General features: G+C 33.8%; 1 protein-coding gene across 3 annotated transcripts in view; it reads right to left on the bottom strand.

Moving 5' to 3' along the window:
* Positions 1–10,357, bottom strand: part of MIPOL1 (mirror-image polydactyly 1) — a 333,558-nt gene that overhangs the window by 249,124 nt on the left and 74,077 nt on the right. The window lies entirely within an intron of this gene.

The raw sequence follows: 10,357 nt of genomic DNA, 5'->3' as shown, positions 1-10,357 counted from the left end.
TACCAGGCAATTCCTATAATCTAATGAAAGTAAATCATTCAGATAGGACACTGGTTGCAAGTGAAACTTCTAGTTCCCTCTTGGACTGTCAGACCAACACCTATATTCTCTCACTGGTAAACCCTAACTAGACTGCTAGAGATTTAAGCTATGTTTTTATAAGTACTAAAATGGATAAGAAAAATAATCTCTGATGGATATAAAACAAAACACTCAGTATTACTGTGACTATACAAAATGGTCTAAAACTAAATGTTTTTAATGAACTCCAATAACAACAACAAGAAAAAGACCTACAGCACTGGTATATCATTACAAGCACATTTTAAAACATAAAGAATAGCAGGCAGTACACAAAATAAAACACCCCAGTTTTACATAAGCCATTCCCAACTTTTTACTTTTTTAGGCTAACATTCAGAACAAATTTACTTGAATACTACCTGATGTGTATCAACTAAATTTCTTATACTAGACTTTTAGAAATGTATTTATTATATATTTAAGTTATGATATAATCAGTAAGACTGTTACACATATGTATTTCTATCACTAAGCCTATTCAGAATCATCTCTTTAACTTTCTGCAAAATTGAACATATTCTCAAATATAAACAATGGTATAACAAGTGGTTAATTAATTCTCCAATAAATGCAATACATACTTGCAGGGGATAATGCTTAACAGTACCAATTTTTTTAGTCAGGGAGGGAACATTATTCCTTTCTACTATGTTTTCAAATGCAGTAAAATAACTATATTCTAAGTCACAGCCTATGCAAGCTATAAAAAAAAAACAAAATATAAAAAAGCCCTGCCACTAAGTTTAAAATGTACAGCACATTTGCTTTGCCCTTGATGTCACAGTCTTATTTTTCAATTCATATCTTGTACACTGTAAGTTAATTGCTTTTGGAAAGTACTTATTATTCATGTAAAAATTAATGTGCCAATGTGTTTAAATCCTCTTAAATGACCATTCATGCATCTTTCTTCTTTAAGTACCAATGAAATCTGTCAAAAGACATCAATGCAAAATGGTCTTAAAGAAAGTTCTAATAGAGATTTTTTTTCTGCTAACACAAGATTTTCATATTCACCAACTTTACTTCAATTTCATTAATTTTTTAAGCTACTTTTAATAAATTCACCAAGTAAAATTTTTAGGCCCCATAGTCTGTCATTTGTGTTCCAGCTGACATTATGAATATTAATAACAGTGTTATCCTGATTAAATAGGCTTCATATGAAATCCCTGTGAATCCTATAGCTCAGACATCTCATTTTTCCAACTCTTTATGAATTTGGATTCAGACATTAAACTGGAAAAATCTTAAAAAACAGATTTAATGGCACATTTGCATATTGTCAAGCAAAAATTAGATGTTCTAATGATTCAAATAATTACAACTTATAGATCTACATATTGTAATGAATAGAAGATTTCTGTAAACATGCAACATATTTTACACATCTATTCATTTTAGGACAAAGGATAAGACTAATAAGATTCTGATTCCTTTCCTCACACTCACCTTAAAGATGGATATCAAGAACTTGTTTAAATCAGAAATTATATCTTCATGTTAAAATTAGTGGGATGATTTCAGAGTAGATACATAAACTAGGCTACTTAATCAAAGTGCTAAATCATTATGTCACAGACAAAATATGTTAAATGCTTTAATATTACTAATGTTACCAGGTTCGAGCAACAAAGCAAAACCTAACTGAAGTTCATCTTTAAGTGATGTGGGAAAAAATTACCCGCATAAAAAAGAAAAATAAAATCTTCACTGTAACAGAACATATCATATCAGCATGTGTTAAAATGACATCTTCTCCATCACAGAGGCCTAACCTCATTCCTCCAAGTTGTTTTTAAGTCTTGGAATAAGTGAAAAAAGAAAAAACAAATTATAGTTAAGGAAACCACATACCACCTCTAACTACACTGGAATTTGAATGTATCTGCCTATATTTCCTACTTTCATGCTATCAAAAAATGGAGACTGAAAAAAATTAAACAAACATCTCCATGCTCTGAAATGGGACTTGACTCTCCTTGTTTACTCAGCAGTAAAACACTTGATGAAACAAAATTTGTTCTTTGACCAGTCTAAAATTTCTAATCTGCCTAAAAAAGAATGAGTAATTCTGACATTTATCCTTCAAAATGAAGCAATGCTTTTTGGATAGAAAGGCATTTAAAGATGGGACTTCACACCCCAAAGAAACAACACCCAGGATTTTTTAAAACGTATTTTAAATAGGAGATATCCGTCTACTTTCTTCCACAAAAACCACACATGGCAAAGGTGTTCAGCTGACTTCGTTTAACGGCTTTGCTTTTTCATAATGTTTCCTTAGTTTAATCACAGATTTGTGTAATTTGAATCCAGAGTATAAAGCTAAGTATCATTTCTAACTATAACTTAAATTATATGCAACTATAACAATGCCAAATTTTGGATTTTCTAGATTGAGAAATGTTGATAATTTCTGCACTGGGATGGTTTCATTAAGTGGCTGAAGAAGAGCAGTGTATTTCTGAAAGCCAAATATTATATCAGGTAACTCAACACATACAATATATGCATATGTTCTACTGATGGATTTCCATCTTACTAGACAAAAGTCTCTCAAATATTCACGTTCTCTCACAAAAAAGAATTCCTTTCACTGACTATCTCACATCACAGCCCACTCCCTACCAGCTCCAGATAATCCAAGTTTCCCACAGCCTGGGTAATTAAGAAAAGGTTTAGGGAAAGGGAGAAAGGATAAAAGTAGCCAGATGCCATAGCTATCAAGATTTTAAATGCATATACTATTTGATCCCTCAGTCTACTACAAGTCTTTTAAAAATATGTAGAACATATTTTTATGTACAAAAGATACACCTTGAAGCAATATTTATTTGGTATGAGACAGTACTTATGCTCTAGTCATTCTGAACTTCTTCCTGTTCCTTGAACTCACTAAGCTTGTTCTTGCCTCAGAACTTTTATACTTCTCTTCTCTAGATTGCTAAACCATTTTTTCCCATCATTTAGGCCTTGCTCAAAATTCATCTCTTCAAAAGGTTTTGCCTGGCCATCCTATCTAAAGCAGAAACTCCTCTCTCATCACATTACCTGTGCTACTACTTTCATGAAGCCATCATTGTTTATGATATATATCCGCCAAGGAGGTATATGGAAGTTACATTCAGGCACAGCCCTTGTTTTTGTCTTTCATCTGTATCCTTAGAAGGGTGTTTGGCATAGAGTAAGTAAGTATTTCAGTATGTACTCGATGATCAGACAGGTGGACAGAAGATGTGCAGATTTTCTCAACAAGCATCTGTTATGCACCTATATATTATTTGTCGGTCAACCGTTTTAGGGATTAAATATAAAATAAATAGATAAGGCAAATAAATTTCCTACCCCAAATAAATTTTTAGCTAAAACAATATAGGTACAGAACATGGATAAATTAAAGACAGAAAAAACTGTAAAATTACACTCGTATATGCATACATGCTTGAATAGGATACACACAGCAATCACAGCAATCTATTATCAGCAGTTACTCTGAAGAAAGGGCCTAAGAGTTGAGGTAGAGAGACTGAGAAAATGAGGAAGAGAAGTATTTCTGTTTCATACCTACCTACCTGTATAATCTGATTTTTTCTTTTTACTATGTGCATGTATTCTTTTTTAACTTAATAACAAAATATTTATTAATAACCTTGGCATTTTACAAGAAACTCTGAAAGAAGTCACATTACATCAAAGAGATTCAAAATGAACTGAAAGAAAGCTTTATGACTCCCTTGAAACTCTGAACAAATAATTAGACTAATTAACTTTTATAATTATACTTTGTCATGGCTGTTTGCTTGCTTGGTTTATGCAGAGTGAAAAGTTCTAATTTAACTAATATATGGTAGAAATATATTTTAGTATAGAAAAATTTAAATGGATGAATTTCCTGAGAATTAAGCTTTTTTTTTTTTTTAAATCACATTTCTTTGTTCAATTAAGGACTATTTATAACAGTCATAGTGTTCAGGATTCTAATATTTAAGAGTTTATAACAGAAATTACTATCAAAAAAAGACTAATTACTTACATCATTTGATATCATGGAGGGTGTCAAATTAAAAGGAAATAAATATTTAATGTTTCAAATATATGGTTTTCATGCAACTAAGACCGGACATAGCCAAACAAATAAATATACCTGAACACTGCAACAGCTTTCACTGTCAGTTACAAATGACACTTTGACTATGAATCCTGTATTGCACAGCCTACTGATAAAATTTTAAAAAGAAAAACTTGAAAACTGGTTATTATTTTCAGAAGGTTAATCAGATACAGGATTTTCTAAAATAACCTGAAATGTTTTGCCCCAGGCCAAACCAAACTAAATCATTTAATCTAGCACAGAATATAAAAACAAAGTCATTTTATAGAATAGCTTCTCTAGGGAACAAACAGCATGTTTTCTTAAGATTCATGTGATTGCCAAGTTCTGATGCAATGACACACTCCTTCACACAAAGGCTTACATTTCCATACAACCAACTGAAGTTCTTGGCACATCAAAGGTAAAAAAGTATTAGAGCAAGTTAAATCGATCTGTAATGACAACTGGTATGACAAATAAAAGAACAGCTGTCAGAAAACGTCCTTCTAAAATAAAGTAAAAACTATAAGTTCTTAATTCATCACATATCATAATGCTTTACTAACAGATTTTATCCCCCCAAAATTGCTTAATAATTCTCTATAGTTTATACAGTTAAATTATAAGCAGTAATAGGGACACTAACAAATAACATCAATATATTCTAATGATAGCAGTTATGCTTTTGAACACTTTTAGTATGAATTTTTTTCCTTTTTTTGTTAACATAGTTGATTTACAATGTTGTGTTAGTTTATATTTTAAATACTAAATAACAATTCATGCATATAATTAGTATAAAGTTTATCTATGCAATTTGCTAAAACTATAGCACTTAATCATTCCCAGTGAACAGTATGCAACATGAAAGCTATGTATTTCACTTTTTAAACAGTAATGTTAAAGGTAACTAGGTTGTAAAATACAATTACTAGAAACAAAAACTTTGAAGAAAGTAAAGCAAATGTTAGGCTTACAGTTCTAACTCCTTATCCAATATTAAGAAAGTCACAGCCATCAGTTTCATTAATCTGAGGACCTACCAAAGCTCATTTAATTTCTTAAGAGTCATTCTTAATAAATGTTTCTGTTAATAAAAAATATGTAATAAGACTATGATCCTAAAGTAGATAATCTATAACTGACGTAGAATAAAATACTATATGAAACGGAAAAATATAAGAAGCCAACTATATAGAGAAATTTCCTTCAATGATTTTATTCTTCCTGCATCTAAAATAAGATGTCAACTACAAATTATATGTAAGGATGGTACTAGCTCTTTTGTTCACCATACCATAAAGAGTTTCCTAAGATTTAGAAGTATATGTTCCCTAAAAATCTGTTTCAGGAAAGTTATTTTTTAAAACATATCAAGATGGCAAAATGACTGAGTTTAAAATATTATTAATACTTACAAAATTAATATTTAGTAAAACAACTGCACAGTGTTTCACAGTACTAAATTAAACAACATATGCTATAACTTTTAAGACATTTTCCATAAGAAAATACTCTTTCATTTTAAAAGAATTTTCTTTCTTTTAAGAAGCTGCATGGCTAGGATGTGTTGATTTATATTATAATCATGTTGAAGCTGGGTTATGAGTACATAGGGGCTCATTATTCCATTTCTCTACTCTTGTATGTTTGTAATTTTCCATAATAGCTTAAAATACATATTATAATATAAAAGAGTATATACACTATCATTTACTTTCACAGAACTAGCAATGAGTACTTCATTTTATAATAGAACATATCAAACTTTTATCAGTTTCATGCCTGATACATGTATCCACAAACATATTATGTAACAAATATTGCACATGGTTCACGAATATATCATACATACACACCTTACGTGGATTCTATATTGCACGTCATTTAGCGAAAAGCCTAAAAGTTTTATCTTATCATATAGGAACTGAACAGAAAATATAATCTGCTGAGAAATATGTACTTTATTAAAATGCTTTGGAATTTTTCCCTGACCTTATACTTAATAACTTCCTGAAGCTAAGACCTTACTTTACCAATGACCTAGTGCATATGCTGAATAGGTACACTCTGTCACCTTTAGCAAACATTCTCCTCACCAGAGGCCAGCTGCTGCACCCTGAAGCAATATCCTAGTTAGTTACTGCTACAGACATGTGATGTAAGTAACCAAGTTTATCATTTGTTGGAGTCAAAGCTACATGAATCTGAAACATTTCCTAATTTTATCTTACAAGATATGTATTTTCACTGATGGAGATATTTCTCATTTGTAGAACAGTGATAGTTCTTTGTATGTGCACAGTAATTCTCTCTTAATTAACAAAGATGGTGATATAGAAGAATCATAAGCAGAAATAGTGACAATGACTTGTTTAGTTGCTAAGTTGTGTCTGACTCTTTTGCAACCCCATGTACTACAGCCCACCAGGCTCCTCTGTCCATGGGATTTCCCAGACAAGAACACCGGAGTGGGTTTCCATTTCCTTCTCCAGGGAATCTTCCCAACCCAGGTGTCCCGCATTGCCAGGCAGCTTCTTTACCAGCTGAGCCACAAGGGAAGCCAAAGTAGATTTCTTTTTGGAATTCCTTTGCTTTTTCTATGATCCAGCAGATGCTGGCAATTTGATCTCTGGCTCCTTCACCTTTTCTAAATTCAGCTTGCACATCTGGAATTTCTTGGCTCACGTACTGCTGAAGCCTAGCTTGAAGGATTTTGAGCCTAACCTTGCTACCACGTGAAATGAGTGCAATTGTACGGTACTATGAACATTCTTTGGCATTGCCTTTCTTTGGGATTGGAATGAAAACTGACCTTTTCCAATCCTGTGGACACTGCTGAGTTTTCCAAATTTGCTGGTATATTAAGTGCAGCACTTTAACAGCATCATCTTTTAGGATTTTAAATAGCTCAACTGGAATTCCATCACCTCCACTATCTTTGTTCATAGCAAAGCTTCCTAAGGCCCACTTGACTGCACTCCAAGATGTCTGCTCTAGGTGAGTGACACACCCTTTCCTCTTTTTCCAACCACTTGCTCAATATCTGAGCCAGACACAAGGCACCCACCAAATTAGGTAGAAAAGTGAACTACCTAAGATCAAAACCCAAAGTCTTTACCATGGTGGGGCAAGGAATACAAACTTGTACTTAAGCCAATCAATTAATGTAAACTGGTTAGCAATCTGAGACTATACAGTCCAGCCAGAAATTTTAAAGAAAAAAAAAAAAAGTTAGGTCACGAACTACATTTCTTTACAAGATAGTTTCTTTCGAAAATATGCTCACAGCCACAAGAAAAACTATAACATATATGAAAGAATTTAACATAAAGAAAAGCAGTACAGGCATACGAAAGAGAGAGGTGGAGATTCAGACTTGAACTAGAGAAAATAGGCAACCTGAAATCAATCTTCACAACAAGTATAATTTTCAAATTGCCACATAGAGAAATCAATACAACCCATTAAGTAAAAGCAATCAGTTTCTAAAGAAGCATAGATAGATATAAAAATGAATCAAGTAGAAATTATTCAGAAATAAGAAATGTTAATTCAAGTTGAAACTCTATAGATGAAGTAAAAACTATAAAACAGTTGAGCACAGAATTAAAGATTTGCAGGCAGAAAGGAAGATATTCCTCAGAATGCTGCATAGAATAATACTTTAAAAATATGAAAAAGAAGTCAAGCAACGTGGAAGATAAAATATTAATAAGATGTTCTAACATATGCCCAGTAAGGGACTGAGTAGGGGAAAAGCATAAAAAGAAATGAAAATTAAATTAATTACATACTCCAAATAGGACAGAAAATATGTCCCTGGAAAAGAGTAACTGCATCAGAGTTCTATAGTATCAACATCCCATAATTCCCCTGGAGATGCAGTCCCAGCATCACATTCTGGCAGTGATCCTTCATTTTCTTCAAATTTCCTGAAATTTCGGCACAACTACATTATTTTGTTACCTGCAAATCACAGTGATGCATATACTACCCTTCACAATACCAAGAGATGTTTAAAAATACTAAGTCTGTTGATCTTTATCCTGGTTCCTCACCCTTTCCATCAAGGCACAAGGAGTCACCAATATAACTGCTTGTTAATATCTAATGTGATATTATTTCTTTATTTTTTTATAATCCAGCATTATCACTTACACATCTCCTGTCACCAACTTGGTCAAAACTGCTTGCCAAAAATCAAAATAAATGGCAGAATGCCAAGCCACACTTAAAGGCTGAGAGCATATAGTACAATCTGCAATCTTGGTTCTCATAGGCTAAAATGCTGCTGCTGCTACTACTGCTAAGTCACGTCAGTCGTGTCCGACTCTGTGCGACCCCAGAGACGGCAGCCCACCAGGCTCCCCCGTCCCTGGGATTCTCCAGGCAAGAACACTGGAGTGGGTTGCCATTTCCTTCTCTCTGCTCTTGAAACATAGGAAAAATATGTATTAGCAATGTTCTACAAAGTTTTTCTTTATATACACAGAAATAAATACAATTCAAAAAATAAAACCACCTCGCCTTGTATCTACATTCTTTCTCAGAAAGCTAGCTGAGAATGTGCTCCATCAACGTGTGGGAGTAAAGTATGAAAGAGGTGAAAAGAATAACCATGGTCATGGTGAGAAAAATCACAGGATAACAGCTATACACCAGACATAGATAATAGCCATGCAAAGTTGAGAGCATTAAGAAAACTTCAGGAGTAATTTGTTCAAGAAAGAGTAATTTGAGAAGAGATTGAAACAAATGAAAAGAGTTTGGAGTTGAATCAATAATAAATATACAGAAAATCAAGCAAATAAAGCAAAATAGCAGTAAAGTATGGAGGTGAGGGGGAGGAGAAAATAGTAAAAATATACTACATGTATTAATCGTGAATAGCATCCACATTACCATAACAATATAAAGACTATATATTTTTCCTTAACAAAGTTACAATATAGTTATACTGGAACAGAAAAGGAGCATGTGTGTTGGGACAGAGGTATCAAAGAGACCTATATCCTTGTCTTAGTTACCAGGACCTCCCTCATTTCAGTCTGTCTTTCTGTTTGAAATAGGTTAACATCTAGAACTTATACTTTCCAGTCTCTTTGCAGTTCATGTTTGAATGTAAAAAAAAAGTTCTACCAATGAGAAGTTCTCTAGTAAGATATGGAAGAAGAAAGGAAAGCAAAGGTTACCCATCTGCTTTCAGCATGTAAGGTCAGACAGACTTAAGTGTTTCTAGTGATAGAGACCCTGAAGTTTAATGAGGCGCATAAGCCTCCTAGATATGACAGCAAGTAGGGGTGCCAGCCACAAAAACAGCTTTCTGACCTCTAGATTGCAACAATATCACAATCCTGAACCATGGTCTAGAGGTAGTCCCTGACTACTGTTCCAGCACTTGGAATAAGTTTGTAAGCTGTTAATTCCCTATATAAAGGACCTTTCTGCTTGAAATACCTAGAGTTGTTTTTTCCCGCCATCCCATAATGTAACTGATATCTTCATAAGTCCATGAATTATAACAAAACTGGGATGAGAATCAAGAAGTTGAAATATAAGCATGCCATACAGAAATATTTCAGATCTGTTCCTTTCACGGCCTCAACAAAGCTACAAATACATGCAGAGTAACTCTTCCTCAGTTCAGTTCAGTTCAGTTGCTCAGTCTTGTCCAGCTCTTTGCGACCCTATGAATCACAGCACGCCAGGCCTCCCTGTCCATCACCAATTCCCGGAGTTCACTCAGACTCATGTCCATCGAGTCCATGATGCCATCCAGCCATCTTATCCTCTGTCGTCCCCTTCTCCTCCTGCCCCTAATCCCTCCCAGCATCAGAGTCCTTTCCAATGAGTCAAATCTTCGTATGAGGTGGCCAAAGTACTGGAGTTTCAGCTTTAGCATCAGTCCTTCCAAAAACACCCAGGACTGATCTCCTTTAGGATGGACTGGTTGGATCTCCTTGCAGTCCAAGGGACTCTCAAGAGTCTTCTCCAACACCACAGTTCAAAAGCATCAATTCTTTGACGCTCAGCTTTCTACACAGTCCAACTCACATCCATACATGACCACTGGAAAAACCATAGCCTTGACTAGACGGACCTTTGTTGGCAAAGTAATATCTCTGCCTTTCAATATGCTATCTAGGTTGGTCGTAACTTTCCTTCCAAGGAGTA

The sequence above is a fragment of the Bison bison genome, unplaced genomic scaffold (genome assembly GCF_000754665.1).
Source record: "Bison bison bison isolate TAMUID 2011002044 unplaced genomic scaffold, Bison_UMD1.0 scf7180017864041, whole genome shotgun sequence".
Classification (NCBI taxonomy): Eukaryota; Metazoa; Chordata; class Mammalia; order Artiodactyla; family Bovidae; genus Bison; species Bison bison.
The sequence above is the reverse complement of the archived record's forward strand: the minus strand, read 5'-3'. Positions and strand labels throughout refer to the sequence as shown.